This window comes from Arvicola amphibius, chromosome 12 (genome assembly GCF_903992535.2).
Source record: "Arvicola amphibius chromosome 12, mArvAmp1.2, whole genome shotgun sequence".
Lineage (NCBI taxonomy): Eukaryota > Metazoa > Chordata > Mammalia > Rodentia > Cricetidae > Arvicola > Arvicola amphibius.
Window position 1 is genome coordinate 34,426,850 of NC_052058.2, and position 17,299 is coordinate 34,444,148.

At 45.2% G+C, this 17,299-nt stretch overlaps 1 long non-coding RNA gene across 1 annotated transcript; it reads left to right on the plus strand.

Moving 5' to 3' along the window:
* Window positions 1-10,211: 10,211 nt before the first annotated feature.
* On the plus strand, window positions 10,212-16,911 carry LOC119828072. Its single transcript, XR_005287747.1, has 2 exons — window positions 10,212-10,348; window positions 16,633-16,911. It is a non-coding gene; the product is annotated as an uncharacterized LOC119828072 (long non-coding RNA).
* The last annotated feature ends 388 nt before the right edge of the window (window positions 16,912-17,299 follow it).

Genomic DNA, 17,299 nt, shown 5'->3' on the forward strand with positions numbered 1-17,299 from the left:
GTTGCTCAGTCTTACTCTTTTGCTCTCGAGTCTTTTTTGGGGGCCCACTACCCAGCTCCCAAGTAAATACATGCAGGCTTATTCTTACTTTTGAATGCCCGGCCTTAGCTTATCTTGCTGCTAGCCAGCTTTTCTTCCTTGCTTCCTTCCTCCCTTCCTCCTTCCTTCCTTCATTCTTCATTATCTCACATGGTCATTTTAATGTTTTTAGTGAGCTTTTTAAAAATGTTTTTATTCATTTTATATACCAACCATAGTTGCCCCTCCCACCGCTCCTCCTGCTCCCTCTCCTCCCCACCAACTCTCCCCCAACCACTCCTCCAAATGGGTAAGGCCTCCCATGGGGAGTCAACAAAGCCTGGCACATTAAGATGAGGCAGGACCAAGCCTCCCTTCCCCACTCCCCCCGCATTAAGGCTGAGCAAAGCATCTCAAACCATAGGGAATGGGTTCCAAATACCAAGCTCGGGTACCAGGGATGGAGGGCCAGGGGCCCCTCAGACAGACCAAGCTACACAACTGTTGCCCACATGCAGAGGGCCTAGTTTGGTCCATGCAGGCTCCACAGCTGTCGGTCTAGAGTTTGTGAGTTACCACGAGCTTAGTTCAGCTGTCTCTGTAGATTTCCCCATCATGATCTTGATGCCACCTTACTCACATAACCCCCTTCCCTCTCTTCGCTGAACTCCTGGAGTTCGGCCTTAGCCAGTTTTTCTTAACTTAAATTATCCCATCTACTTTTTGCCTCTGAGCTTTTACCTTTCTCTATTTCTGTGTATCTTTTTTTTTCCTTCTTACTCCAGGTCTGGCTGTGTGGCTGTGTGGCTGACCCCTTCTCTTCTCATTCCAATCTTCTCCTCCCAGATTTCTCCTTCTATTTTATTCTCTCTGCCCACCAGCCCCACCTATCCTTTCTCCTGCCTTGCTATTGGCTGTTGAGCTCTTTTTCAGAGACCAATCAGGTGTTTTAGACAGGCAAAGTAACACAGCTTCACAGAGTTAAACAAACATAACATAAAAGAATGCAACACATCTTTGCATCATTAAACAAATATTTCACAACATAAACAAATGTAATACATCAAAGTTGTCTTCCGGCTTCCACATGTACACGTGTGCACCCACACTTATACAGACACATCATATATGAACAGGTACACGCACATACACAAATAACAAATGAAGTACAATTTAAAATTATGTAAGAATACTCCTGGAAGTGGGAAATGATGTAACGTGTTTGTGATCCCAGCATCAAGGAAGTAAGATCGGGAGTTAAGGACAGCTGGAGGTTATATTGAGTTTGTGGCATGGGCTACATGAAAACCTGTCTCTAAATGCAAAACAAAACCAGCACAACCACCATCCACTCCTGGAGCTGTGTGTGGTGTCTCTCTTGATCCCAATACTCACGACCCTGAAGTAAGAGGATCTGGAATAGGAAGTTAGCTGGGCTACATAGACAGAGCTAATTCTAAAAAAATGAGGAAAAAAAAGCACAACAACAATGATAGAAACAAAACAAAACAAAACATTCCTGAAGACATCCCGCTGAGCATCTCAGAACTTCAGGGAGGGCACAGACAAGGTTCAAAGCTACGGAGCCAGAGATAAAGTAGAGGGTGTCAGAGCCATGATTGCAGGGCTTGGAGGCGGCTTCCTCTGAGCTCTCCACCCATTGCCTGGGGGTCCTCAGATCTGCTTCTCTTACTAGGGAGATGTCTGGACTCGTCTGGTTCTCAGAGGCCTTCCGTCTGTACCCCTGAGCTCTGGCATCTGGCTTCCTGCCTGTCTTCCCACATGCTGGCAGCCTGTGTGGGTGGGAAATCTTTAGGAGGCTCTGGGCACTCTGAGACTGAGGAGGTGTAGGGTTTGGCATCTCCCAAAGCAGAAATTGATGGTGATCTGAACTCGGGATAGTGCCTCTGGGACAGGGGTGACAGGCAGAGCTGGCACGATTGCTAGAGTGTGACCGGCTAATGCTTCTGGCTGCCTCTCCCTATAGACATAAAGCGAATGGGAGCCCCAGGGCTGGGCCCTGAAATCAGGCCTCAGAATGCAACACTCACAGCCCATTCTGGCCTCTGTGCTTCTCACTTCGAAAGTCTGTGGTCCCCACTAGGAATCTTTGCTTTTCTCTGATATCAGAAAAACTGCAAGAATCACAGTCCTGCTAGCAAAGACTTCACAGTTTCTCCCCCAAGGAATTGGGAGCCAAGATTTCACATCAACTTGAGGAACAGCTGACCCTTATCCACAAGTACCGCAGGGGACTATGTATCCCCAGCAGAGGGCAGGGGTGAGTCACCTGAATGGAACTGAAAGTATGGGACAGGGGTGTGGTGTGGTGGTGAACTCCTGAGTTGATTTTGTAGTTTTCAATCTCATGACCTAAGAGGTAAACACATCCTTTAGAAATGGAAGGTTTCTGTGAAAGCTTGTCCCTGCGTCCCTCCAGCCTTACAGTCCCCACTCCTGGAACAACACATAACCCTTCAGTACCCCTTCTGCTAGTGCTCACCCTGTTTGTAGACAAAGGCTTATAATGCCAAATCTGGTTTGGGGTTTGTGGAAAGGGACTTTTCCCGTTGCCAGCTAAACTCCAAAAGCAGTAACTGAGAGACTTCAGGTACCTACATTCTGGAAGGAATGTCACTGAGCTGCTGCATAGCCTTCCAAATGTCAAAGGAGCCCAAACTTGGCCTTAATCCAAAGCCATCATCCTTTCAGCCACATCCAAGAGGCTGGCATAGGTGCTTTTCTTCTTATGGGTCTGGTAGCAGACTGTTCCTCTGAAATAAAACCAATCCCTTGTGACTAGGGATGTAGCTGAATTGGTAGAGTACATGTCCAATACCCTGGGTTCGATCCCCAGCACCACACACCCCACAGCCACACACACACACACACACACACACACACCACCACCACCACCACCACCATCACCACCACACACTCACAAAGGGGATAATGGCATATGGCTATAACCCCAAAGGGCTCAGTAAGTGCACAAAGGCCAAAGGTTCAAGGTCACCCTAGGCTCAGTATGAAGTTCAAGCTAGCTTGGGCTAACAGAAACCTGTCTTTAAAAAGCTCTACATATTTGATATCTAGACCACTAACTTGGTCTACTACTCAGACTGTATTAGTCAGCCTTTGCATTATACAGTGGAATGCCTGAGGAAGCTCATTTTATAAAAACAAATTTTGGGGGGGGGGGAGATCAAGGGTCTGTATTAGTTAATTTCATCCAAGGGTTTCTTCCCAGCTGCAATCTCATTATGATGCAGGCTCATGTGTGTGGGAGTACTTACACCATCAAACAAAAAGTAGACAGTATGGAGTACCATAATCCCATCCCCCAGGGACCTACGGATTTTCCATCAGCTCCACTTCCTAAAGTGGCTCCCAAGGGAGCCACCTTTAGGACCAAACCTTCAGTTTCAACGGATCCTTGAAGAACATGGGATTAAGTCAAATCCAAACTATAGCACAGTGTGTCACTATGATGGACAGCAGCATCAAGTGATAATCAATCAAGTGATAACCAAAGCTTAAAGCAAGGTTGACCAGAGGCCCACAGGCAGCCTTCATCCAGGCATTTCTGAATGGATAAATGGAATCAATGGTCTCATTGTCATGAAATGCTCCTTGGCTTAAAGAATAAATCCATTGGCTGGGTGGTAGTGGTGCATGTCTTTAATCTCAGCACTTGAGAGGCAAAGGCAGGTGGATCTCTCCGTTCAAAGCCAGCCTGATCTACAACATGAGTTCCAGGACAGCCAGGGCTATACAGAGAAACCCTGTCTTGGTTGGGGTGGGGTGAGGGCAAGCAAAAGACAGAGGAATAGACCTCTTTACTAAAGGAGGACATGAAAAGGAAGTTAATTCCTTGACTGTTGAGGTTGGAGGTGATTGGAGCTGTATTTATCCAATTCTTCTACTTGAACATTCAAGTTAGTAATTGTTTTCATATGCCATGAGGGGCACAAACATCCCTGAAGTCGCCTGTGGAATCATTCAATTAGCATTTTAGACACCTCACTTCTGGAGGTGTCTGGAGGCACCGCTCGATGATAGAATACTTGGTCAACCCTATATGAGACCCCGGCATCCTGAGGTCCCTAGCAACTCAAACAAAAACAACCCTCAAAACAAACTGTCTTGTTTCTCGAGGCCACAAGGCCAGTCTTGAGAAACCCACGTCCCAGCTCAGTGACCTCAGACTCCTGAGGAAGTGAGTTTTGAGATGATGCTCTTATTGAAGGTGGAAATGGGGACCCAGCTGACCCCGGAGTGCAAATGCAAAGCTGGTGTGGCACTGAGGGGCACCAAAGCACTGAACACTAAAGGGTGGGAAAAGCAAACAGCCCTGACATTTGCTGGTGGTCACAAAGCGTTAGGCTAGAATCTGAAAAGATCATTTTTTTAAATCGTCGTAATTCTAATAGATTCAAAGAAACTTAAAAGTCATGTAACGAAATGTATGACTCAAATAAACTTCTCGGAGTAATCAAGGACATTCGATCTCTGCCTCAATGGCAGATGTTTTAAAGGAGTCATTGCTTTTTAAACAAAATGAGATAACAGTATGGTTGGTGGTTATGTCAAATGCTCTTCTGTGATTGACATATAACAGATAGAATGTTCTTTGATATTTTGCAGGAATACGGTACAAGAGATGGGGATAAGACAGGAAGGAAGTGTGCATGGGGGGAGACTAGAGGAAACACAATTGGCTAAGTTGACAATCAGCTAGGTGGTGTATTTGAACATGTCTATATTACTCCTTTGTTGCTGCTGTTTTTATTTTCTTTTGAGGCAGGGTCTCGCTATGTAGTTCTGGTTGTCCTGGATCTCACTATGTAGACCAAGCTGGCCTTGAACTCACAGAGATCTGCCTGCCTCTGCCTCTGCCTCCCAAGTTCTGAGATTAAAGTCGCATGCCACCGTGCCCAGCTATGCATTCTTTCTAACCATTACATCCTCCATAAAAATAAGAGATATCTAACATCTGTGGTTTAAACTGAGAAAATTTAGAGAACATGTCTTGAGAGGCATTGGAAGGAGTGGAGGATGAGTCCTCTAATTGTTGACTCTGGAGAGCATGGCATCTACACAGTGGAGCTGGTATCCAATCTTCAGCACTTCACTCCTGAGCTCTTGCCCTAAACAGTCCAACTACGTTATGCTGAGTCAAAGCCAATCTGGTCAGGACTGGAAATCCACTATCATATCATGGGCTTTGGTCATCAATCACTCACGAATAAGCATTTTTTTTTACTGGGTAGTGGTTGACTCGTTTCCAATGTTTGGTGTGCCGTGGACATTGTCAGTGTGCTATAAGAAAGGAAAGAACAACACGTGTCAACCTGAGGGTCACTTAGACGGCACAGCTGGGAGACCTGGTACTGGACACTCGAGAAGCGGCGCCTTCGTCAGCTTTGCTTTGGTAGCAGACAGTGGTGCATAACAGTGTCCATGCGTGGCGATGTCCACATGGCGGTGGCGGAGGCTGCCTATTTCTGTCTCGTTTCAGAACTGGCTTGGACAAGCAAGTGATAGGGGAACTGCTTGGCACCGCTCAGTTTTTCTGCCCAGCCGTGGTATAAAATGCAGGCTCTTCTAGCAGTCCCCTCACCACGGCAGGTCAAGGAATTAAACTGCACCTTTGGGAGGAAGCTTCCGATCCCACGAATAATCCTTTTACCGGGCACAGAGCAGGTGGCTGGCATCAGTAATCCAATTACTTGCATATCCCAAGATAGTAACTATTGGCACAGTAGAAGATGAGGCCATTGCTGTTGTTTTTCCATTCTCATAGTTCTCGTTTGTTCAAGATTTGTATATATTTTTATAACTCAATATCCATTCAGTCAGAGGGAATCATCACAGAGTCTGGAGGAGCTTGCCTTCTCTACTGCCTGGCCCGTAGCATGTCGGGGAGCTCTCCTGACAGGAAACCCCACCATTTACCTTGAATCAGTTATCTGTTCACTTGACTTTTGTTTGCTTGTTTGGTCTCTCTACATAACCCTGGCTGTCCTGGGACTCACTATGTAGACCAGACTGGCCTAGAACTCTCAGAGATCCGCTTGCCTCTACCTCCCCAGTGCTGGCATTAGAGGTGTGTGCAACCAAGCCAAGATCACTTGACTTAAAAAAAATAGGTATTTTTATTTTACGTGTGTGTGTGTGTGTGTGTGTGTGTGTGTGTGTGTGTGTGTTCAGGTACCTGTCCAGTTACCAAGGGTACCTGAAGAGGCCAGAAGAGGGAGCTAGATCCCTTGCCGCTGGAGTTAAACCCCTGTGACCCCACTAGATGTTAGTTAGCACGGGGAATCAAACTAGGATCTTCTGGAAGAGCAGCCAAGTGCTCTTAGCTGAGTCACCTCTCCAATTGCCACTTAGTTTCTTTTTAAATGGGTCCACACTGCTTTGTTTGCTCTGACCACATTTCTGGCAGGTCAGTAAGCACCCTTAAGCATTGTGAACATGGTTTTGGTATACGAAGCACTGGCCTTATTTTAATGCTTTATTTGCTAAGTATATGAGTGGTGATCAAAGTATGGCGCACAGATAAGCACAGAGAGGGTATCAGAGTATATTCGTGATTTAGGCATGAGCTACTTCAGCTAGGAATCTACGCAAAGAATTTTCTAGATAATCTTGATTTAGTTATTTCATGTTGGTGTTGTTCAAACGGGTAACTGTAAAAAAATGACTAAAAATAAACTTTGAAGCTTGAGGCTTAATTAGAGAAATTGAATTACAGAACCAGTGTTGATAATACTTGCGATGACTATTGGTACTCCATCCCTTTCTCTCCATGTCCTCTGAAATGTATGTATCTGTTTCAGACTTTTTTTTTGTTTTCATTTTTGTTTTTTTTTTTCAAATTAAAACTGGAAACATATCCAAAAAAAGAAAAGAAAAGAACTGTAGGAAAGAGGCCAGCATGTTCTAGATATTCATAGTCTCCTTCAGTCCAAATGATGTGTTTCTTATATTGACAGCATTTCCAATGTAACAAGCAGGACATCTGCCTTCATTTGCAGCACTGTATTTTGTAATTCACCTCTTGTTACTGAACTAACAAGTACTTATTTTAGAAAATTACAGAAATACAGAAAATTATAGATCAGTGAGTAGTCACTAGTTATATCATCCCTGCGGGATTACTTAATGTTTTTCCAATCAAGCAGTACTCTACTGCAACTGGCCAGCTTCACTTCTAAGTGCGGTATGGTTATTTCTCTGTGTCTATTCTATTAGGCCTTATTCTTTACTGTTGATGGCTGTAAGATAGCTCACCCTATGAGAGCAACATATTTTATTTAACTAATCTTCTAGTATTTTTAATTCTGTTATACGTTGACTTAAAAATGAATACCTTCAAGCAGCTACAATTACATCGATAAAATATATATCAAATAAGGCATTGCACCTAACAACCGCAAATTATATATATTTTTTCAAGGGCATAAAGGACTTTAATAAAAGTTGGTCATTTTCTAGGCTGAGAAATAGATCTCAATGAATTGAGCAGTGTGCTCCATAACAAATCATAAATAGAAAGTCTACATGTTTCTAGAATTCATTCAGGGGTGCTAGGCATTGAATCCCAGGTACACATTCTAGGCAAGCTCTTTACCACAGGGTTACAGCTTTAAGCTCGAGTCTGCAATACAAACACTTGGGAGGTGGAAGCAAATGCATGGTCATATATAGCAAGTTCAAGGCCAACCTGCACTGAGTAAGATTGTCACAAAACTCAAACAGACCAGCTGAAGAAAACAATGTGCTTCTCCTAGCTGAGCTCTCCTAAGTTTCGAAGCTCCACAGAGAAACCCTGTTGTAAAACAAAATAAACAACAAAAACCAAAGACAAACACAAACAAGAGTTCCAGTTCTTCGTGTCACCTGCTTGTCGCCATAGCCTGACTAATGCTTTCTCTGTCCTTGCCTTCTGCTTGATTGCACTAGCTCAGAAGAGTCTCTTGGAGTTTTCTGCTCTAGGTTTTACTATAGTCGTGGATTGTTTAATAGTCTTTGACATTTTTTGCGGCTCCATTTCTTCCAAAGCTAAGACACTTGCCTACAGAGTTGATTATTGCCTTGTCCGGAAGCACCGGCCACACTAGGTTTCTGTCCTGACACATTAGGAGCTTCAGGTTGTAAGGGTCTGAGCAAAAGCTGAAGGAAGACCCCAGACTCAAAGAGTATGTAAGAGCGAAGAGCGTTTATTATACCAGCATGCGTGTGGGGGTCCTTCACCGTACAAAATGTCAATGACCCTGAGTGTGCAGGCTCCTTTTAAGCACAGCCAGGGTAATTTTAGAAGCAGTTAGGTCATCTCAAACATGATTGGTCAAGCAAGCAGCAGTTACATTAGTATGTTTTTAATTGACTGAGGTTTTATCTTTGGACATACTTGGGCAAGTTTCAAGGGGGTTGCAGGAACGCTCCTTGAGACATTGTGGGGCTGACTCAGGCCTTGTTTGTGCTCTTGCCCTTTGCTGATAAATGGCTCAGAGAATCGAAACCTACATTCGGTTGTAAAAGTAGGAACATTACAGCCCTTCAGGACATCAGGGTAGCCCACCCCACTCACTCTCTCCTAGTTGGGGCAGCACTTGTCACTTCTTTGTCCCTTGCCTTGCAGCCAGGTGTGAGAACCTGTCTGACGGGAGCCTAAGATCTTTCTTGAGATACAGGAGTGAGCCCATCCCTCTCCCCAGCTAGCCCTCACTCTCTGAGCCATAAGGAGCTGCAACCTGATTTAGTATGTGAGCTAACTGAAAGTCTAATTTAGGAGTGCAATGGTCGGGACTGTTTCAAGATGTTCCTGGGAAGCCTGAACCTGCTGATTGTACTATCTATGCTGTCTTTTCTCTATACATACCTATGATAAAAGTTAATTTACATTATACACAACGAGAGACTAGTAATAGCCTGTAATAAACTTGACAATTGTAACCACACATAATAAAAAATATTTTAAAATTTATCATTTGGTTCGGAATTCAACTCTGTGATAGAATGTAAGCTCATCATTGGGGGAGCTATATGAATTTATACCCCACACTACAAAACATTAAAAGTTTAGCTGGGCGGTGGTGATGCATACATTTAATCCCAGCACTTGGTGAGTTCAAGGCCAGCCTGATCTACAAAGCAAGTTTCGGGACATCCAGAACTGTAACAGAGAAACCCTGTCTCAAACAAAACAAAACGAAACAAAACAAACAAATAAATTTAAAATACACATACGATTTCTAATTTGGGGGTATTTTTCAGTTAATATTTTGAGATTCCATTTGACAGTGTAACTTCAAATAAAGAGGGACACTTTTGTGCCAGCCAATCACAACTCTGGCTAATAACAGATAGCAAACTAACAGAGTCATATTTGAATAAAGCAGACTCTGGGTTGTGGCATGGGCACCTCTCCTGACCCTGCCGTCCATCTGGTTCTCTGAACCTACTCTGCTTCCGAGTGTTGCCTGAGTCACTGAGATCTGAGAAATTTAATCTGCCTTAAATTTTCCTTTCCCCTCTCAAGGGCAATCACGTTCCCTCCCTCTCTCTCCACTCTTATCTTAAGGGCTTCTTCAGGAATCCCAGTCTCCCTGGGAGGAATGAGAGGTCAGTTAATGACGGGGACACTGAGAACAGTGCATTCCCAGCTTCAGATCAGTTTCAGGAGTGGCTTACCCCATTGGGAAAGAGAGAGGCACAGGGGCTGAACCTTAAGCTATGATGAGTCCAAAGGTCACTTGAAACAGCATGACCAGGGCTGTCCTGTTGTGTGTGTTCACCTGTTAAATGGGCTCTTGGTGGAATACCTATCTATAAACTCATCAGTATTCTTGGATTCTGACCTCAGTGACCCAGGAGCAAACAAACTCATTCTGGGAAGAAGTCATAGATCCCACAGATGTGTCTCTAATTTTTTAGGGGTAAATAATATATTAAATAATAGGTGTTATGGTAGAAATAAAACCACTGCAGTGCCCTGAGTGGCCTGTGGGCCACGAGGGCCGCGGGTCCCAGGCTGGGAGCCGCGTGAGTGAGAGACAGAGACAGCCATGCAGAGAAAGTGGGTATTTATTTAGCGGGTTATGGAAGGGAAAGGGAAAGAGGGTAAGTGGAGAAGGGAGAAGAGCAGAGAGAGAGGGAGGGGGGGAGAGACACAGAGAGGGGGAGGGGGAAAACGTGAGGAGAAGGGAGAGAGGCAGAAGCTGCCTCTTAGGGAGAGAGCTGGGAAAGAAAGACTCAGGCTGAAAGCGGGAGGAAGATCTGCTTGCCTCAGTGGATGGGGGAGGGAGACAGACCATTACAATAGGTAAGTAACCTATTTATATCAGCCACTCATCTGTATAAACCACTTTCATTTGCCTTCTGGAAACATTCTATAGATGGCTTTAAAGGGCTCCTTATGGGTTTGGCCAGTGGGAAGGACCACAAGAGATAGATCTCTCTCTCTCTCTCTCTCTCTCTCTCTCTCTCTCTCTCTCTCTCTCTCTCTCTCTCTCTCTCTCTCGCCTAGCTGCGTTCTTTGATCAGTTGCCACTGCTTCTTTCTCCACACAGCTCTGTTGATGTCCACTGCTGAGATTTCTCCCATACCTGCCCCTATCAGTGAGGCAATGCCTGCAATAGGCCCTGCTGGCTATCTTAACCCCAGACCTCAATTTTGCAAACAGACTTTCTCAAAGTCTCTTCAAACTCCATACATGAGCTCACAACCTTTCCCCTGTCAGGAAATGAATACAGTGCTTTATATTTAACTCTGCGGATGTTAAAGCGATTTCCTTCCAGCCTGGCGTGACCATCAGCCATCATAACTTTGACCTGGTAGTCATGGCAATGAAATAAACAGAATAGCACAGTGATCTCTGAGTCTGTGGCATTAACACACCAGCAGGAGTTGGAGGAGGTCGAAGGGCACTCACCTGATACTCTAATCATTACTTCTTCCTGCCACTCAGCTGTTTGTGATCTTGGGAGGTGCCAGAGTACACAGGAAGTGGAAAGTTAACTGAATTTGAGAGCCACGATGCAGCTCCTATAAGGTTCCACCCTAGCTGGAGTAAAAATCTTCAAAGACACAGCTGTCTTTGGGTCACTCACACTCCTGAAAATGCTACCTTGTTCCCAATAAGTAACCTGCCAACCCGAATCCCAGCTCTCACCTCTGGAGCTCACAGTGAGTGACAACGGTCCCCGGAGCACAGGCTAGGTTACCCTAAGCACTATGCGTAATGTGTGAAGAATGAGACCTCACTCTCTAATAAGCCAAAGGCTCAGAGCACCAAGAAAGAGAGGTGGTTTATTTGACGACCTTGCAGAGTCTGGCGCAACCTCAGATAACCCTCAGATGTGCCAAGAGAGCACACAAAATGGTTTTTATAACCCAATGTGCAGGTCCTGTCCTCCTTTTCCACATGAGCAGAGCATGTGTGGTACACATGTTATCTACCACTTATGGGTGTCTGTTTCTCAGCAAAGATCTTGTGTGGGTTTATCTCTTCCGTATCCTGCTTATCTTCAGACTTTACAGAGCATGAGCTTTGTCAGGTCCTCAGATCCTGAGGAAAGCGTGGCTGATAACAGTTTTCTACTCTCACCTTCTAGTTTGAGTGGAGGCAGCTATACTGGCAGGCTAGCAGGGGCCCAGGGTTTTCCATTCCTTTGTGTCTGGACCAAGCTAATTTAAAGTACTTTTGTCATAAAGATGAACTATTTTATTTTATTTTTTTACACACTATATACCACAAAGAATTAATCGAATGACCAAACAAACAAAAAAAAGCCAATTAGTTCAATCCAGACATTAACAAAGCTTTCTGTTAGGAATAATCTTAAGATGAGCCTCTCTACCAACACAAATAATTTCAATCACACCAAATTAGACCGAATCAATGCCTGGGTTTACTGCAGCGCTCCCGGGTGGCAGGGAAAGAGAGAAAGATGGTGGGTATGCAAAACCCAAAGACACGTGTTCCTTCTCTGAGCGGCAGCCTAAATAGCCTATGGGAGTGGTCCTGACCTTCCCTGGGGAGGGGTCAGCACTTGGCGGGCTTTTCTGGAGGTGGAGTCTGGACTAAGGCAACTCCCAGGCCAGGGGCTGGGGTGATGCTTCCAATCATTCCAGGCTCCTTGGACAAAGGGGTGTCAGGGGGCTGAAATCTCACTTTTGGCCAAACATCCCAGAGTCCTTGGATATAGGGGCATCAGCTCAAGTCTAGCTACTTCCTGTGGGCAAGGGGTGACATGGGAGAGGGGAGAGCTGGGAGTTGGTGCACTCATGCTCAGTGAGAGGTGTGGCTGGAGAGGCATCTGGTTTACTGTCCTCCTGGAGTATTCAGGCAGCTGTTTTTTGAGGAAGATGAGAAGGCAGGTGGCTAAGAGAAAAAATATTGTTATTGTTGACCCTATAAAATGTGGACAGCCATGGGAAGTCATTAACTGCCACAAAGAATGGGACAGGGAAGTGCCCTGGTTGTACAGATGAGGCTCGGGTGTATAATTGGGACACAATAGCAGATAAAGTCAGATTTTAGTTGGTAGGTGTCTTTGATCCAGGAGAGTTGGTACCAATGGTGAAGTCCCAGGAGCTGGTGCAGGTGTTGGCGTTGTCTGGAGAGCGCTTTGTAAGTTGGTCTTGGTCCAGACAGCAGGAGTGACCTGTAAAATATGCTTGAAAACGGGAGAGGTTAAAATACGCTCTCGAGACTGTTTTTTACCAGACCTGATTTTTGATATAGCTAGAACTTTTTCCAGGAACCTGTCGGTGTCTGTAAGACAACTGGAATAGATTTACATCTTGGTGTCACAGCAAAGGGTTATTGCTTTAGGTTAAAAGGTATGGATATTTTAAAAGACAATTAAAGGGAATTGGGAACTCTGGATTTTTTTTAAAGATTTTTATTTATTTATTATGTATACAACATTCTGCCTCCATGTATGCCCACACGCCAAAAGAGGACACCAGATCTCATTACAGATGGTTGTAAGCCACCATGTGCTTGCTGGGAATTGAACTCACGACCTCTGGAAGAGCAGCCAGTGCTCTTAACCACTGAGCCATCTCTCTAGCCCCAGGAACTCTGGATTTTTAAGATACACCTGAAAACTGTTAGTCCTGGACTATGGAGCCTGTGAAAGAGGCACACCTGTCTGTATTTTAGCAGGAAACTTAACAAATAAAGTAATGAGCTACCAGTACCTTAAGTCATCAAATGCCATTAGATCTGGGAGGGATAAATGAGCCAAAATGAGACAGCTTTTTTTTTTTAGCTACATACATCTCAAATTTCTCCTAGTCCTTAGAAAACATCAGCCTAGAAGCAGTGCTTGCCGCTAGTTGCTGAGTACAAGAGGCCCAAAGATTTTCCTGTGGGGGAAGATTTAGTCTATCTGTCTTGGCAGGATGAGAAGATTGATTCCCTGGAGTGCATCCAGAAAGCTGAAGAGGTGAAAGGTCGCCTTTTGCTGTGTGGGTGGCTTTACCAAACCCAAAGGCAAGCCTGGAGGCAAAATGTCCTTTACAACCACACATCTTCTTGGAGGAGTTATAGGGTGCTGCAGGAGCTGGCATGTCTCTGTGTTAGAGGCTTTTTGGTTGAATGCCAAACCCTCAGATCTGTAAACGTACTTGAGAATTGGGTACAATTACCTGTTATTTGAACTGTGTTGGAGGAAGGCCCGCTTGTTTGGTTCCCAGCTGCCCAGCTAGTTTAGACCCTAAATAATCACACAGAAACTATATTATTTAAAACACTGCTTGGCCTATTACCTCTAACTTCTTATTGGCTAGCTCTTAAATTTTAATTGAACCCATTAATCTGTGTATTGCTACGTGGCAGTGGCTTACCGGCAAAGTTTCGGCATGTCTGACTCTGGCGGCAGTGCCATGGCATCTTCCTGACTCTGCCTTCTTCCTCCCAGCATTCAGTTCTGTTTTCCCTGCTTACCTAAGTTCTGCCTTGCTATAGGTCCAAAGCAGTTTCTTTATTCATTAATGGTAATCACAGCACAGAGAAGGGACTCCTACATCAAAACTGAGCATATAAACTAAATTTAGATGTATATTTAAAAAGTCAAATAATATTAGCACACGTGGGTACTCTTATCCAAGATGGTGGTGGGGTCAAAATAGCCATTACCCATGTGCTTGTATTTTTCAGAGCTGTTTTAGTCTGGAGTTATCTCAAAACGAATACCCACAAAGTTAAAACAGTTTTAGAAACCTGTGTCATCTGACCAACTTTAAATTCTGGCATAGTTAGGTGGCAGAAGCCAGGAGAGTGGAAGGACAGGGGAAATAGACTTGTTTTATTTATTTATTTTTTTTTTTTTTGGTTTTTTGAGACAAGGTTTCTCTGCAGCTTTTTTAGAGCCTGTCCTGGAACTAGCTCTTGTAGACCAGGCTGGCCTCGAACTCACAGAGATCCACCTGCCTCTGCCTCCCGAGTGCTGGGATTAAAGGCGTGCGCCACCACCGCCCGGCTCAATAGACTTGTTTTAAAATCCCAGAGTGAGACAAACAGCAAACAGCTTAGAGAAGCAAGGAGGTGGGAGGGGGGAGTAGGCGGGAGCACATATCTATAAACCATGGGCTACGTAGCCTTGTTTGATGTTAGATAGCCCCAGTTTAAAAGAACTTTTTGTAAAAGGCCACCCAAGGGCGTCTGAGTAATCAGCTTAAAATTGCCAGGACCCATTAGAAGCCCATGTCAATTGTGGGACTCAAGCCTGTGGCAATGCTTCCACTGCACAGTGCTCTTGAGTCAAAATGGGGGTGCATGAGAAATGAGTGGGGACGTCTCCAAACACACCCAAGTCTCACTCAGCTAAGCCCAGCTTAACCGCGTGACTTCAACGGAAAGCCCGGAAAGCCAATGGGTCCCCTAACCCTACAGGCCATGCAGTCTGAAAGGGGAACTCACGGAGTTGAAGATGGCCTTAGCCTGGTGGAGAAAGTGCAAAAGGGGCGTTTTCCAGCATGCGGCAGGCCACTGAGCCCGTGGGAAAAGCAGACCCTCTCAGTGGGAAACCTCCATATATTAGGAATATTCTTAAAATGAGCATCTCCGCTGACAGAAATAATTCGAATCACACCAAATTAGATCGAATCAATGCCCAGGTTTACTGCAGCACTCCCGGGTGGCCAGAAAAACATGGTGGGGAAAGAGAGAGATGGGGGGGCATGCAAAACCCAAAGGCATGTGTTCCTTCTCTGAGCAGCAGCCTAAATAACCTATGGGAGTGGTCCTGACCCTCCCTGGGGATGGGTCAGCACTTGGCGGGCTTTTCAGGAGGTGGAGTTCATACTAAGGCAACTCCAAGGCCCCAGCTGGGGTCATGCCTCCAATCATCCCAGGTTCCTTGGATATAGGGGTGCCAGAGGCCTGGGATCTCACTTTTGACCAAACACTTTCAAAAACATAGAGGTAAGTATGCTAGGCAGTGGTGGCTCATGCCTGTAATCCCAGCACTCAGGAGGCAGAGGCAGGAGGATCTCTGTGAGTTCTAGGCCAGCCTGGTCTACAGAGCAGGTTCCAATACAGCCAAGACTACACAGAGAAACCCTGTCTCGGAAAACAAACAAACAAACACAATATGTAAAGTTTCATGAAATATTTATGAAAATATTTCATGAAATATTTATGGTTAAAGAGCAAAGGAAATAATAAATAATAAATACATTGAAGGGAAAAGTAGATAAACAGATGCAAAGTGGGGAAATTTCTGCTATAGACACTAGGTGCTGTCTGATGACACCACATACTGGGCTTGATAGAAACTAGTGACTGATAAAGTGGGAACCGGAACCCCATATTTGCTCCTGTCCCAGCAGGTGTAGGCTCTGATTTACCTCCGAGTGTGCGCATGCTCGTAGGTACTTCCATGTTGTCTGAGGACTGGGATCTTGTCCAGTGCACAGGCATGCGAAAGCATGAAGTCCCCCACTGCAGTCCCACGTTCTATGGCTTGATAGGGCAGCCAACACTTTTACCTGCTGAGTCATCTCACCAGCCCTCCTCCAGGGACTTTTGCTGTCAGCTCTGCCTTCTACACAATATGAAGGCTACTGAGTCTGGGATAAGGAGCATAAGAAGCAGTCCTCTGAGACTGATGGAGCTCAGTGTCATAGGCTGGTCACCAATCAGGGACCAAAGTGGAAACAGACTCTGAGTATACAGAAGGGGAGATCTGCCCAGTGCTGCTCTGTGGGTGATTAATTGCATTGAGACTACCTGGTGTTGGGGATCTCCCCTGGAGCTGCCCTCATGGTTTCTCCTTTTCTCCTGGGACCAACTGGGAACTTTTTTTTCACGTGTATGAGTGTCTTCATTAATGATTGATATGGAAGAGTCCAGCCTGTTGTCCTGGGTGACATAAGAAAGCAAATTGAGCACAGCTACAAAAAAAAAAAAAAAAAAAAAAAAAAAAAAAAAAAAAAAAAAAAAAAAAAGCCAGTCGGTAGCATTTCCCTGTGACACCCTGCACTCCTCAGCTAAGTCAACAAAGGCGTGCAGAAACCAAGAATTCCTTTGAGGATTTGCAGCACTGGGAGTTGGCAGGATTATATTATCTGCCTGCTGTTTCTTTTCCCACACAGCTCCTGGTCTTGGGTCACCCTTGAGGATGTCATGTCTTAGCTCTATAAGCCAGGGACCATCTGTTTCGTGATCAAGTGGTGGACCCTGGAGGAGTTCACCCACAGGAGCATCCCACCCACGGAGGGTCCTCCTGCATAGGCTGCAATGGTGGGAAAGGCGGAGAAGTGACTGGAGCATCCCTTCCCACCTCCAAGCCTTCTCCAGGCAGCACACGTGTGACCTTACTAAACCTCTTCTCTGGATGAGACCCACACAATGAAGAGAACTGACTCCCCAAAGTTGTATTCTGACCTCTATACCATGAGACATATGCATCACACACACACACACACACACACCCCAAAATATAATACAAGGGGCGAATAAACATGAGATCTTGGGGAGGTTCAAGTCATCAGTAAGATAGAACACACAGCACAGAGAGAGGAGACAGTCTGTCGAAGGGACAGTTGTGCTAATGTCTGTGTCTCCTGCATGCACGAGCCCAGAGACTTCAGAGGCAAACTGGCAGATCTAGGAGAGAAGGATCTACCAGCTTCCGGAAAGAAGGCTCAAGAAACCAGTTAGCAGAAAACAGTGTTTTCCTGCCTTGTTGGCTCCTGTTTGGCCTCTGTTTTGAGTGTCCCTGTTGAAGGGTGCGTTCAGGTCTGAGTTTGCCTCCATATT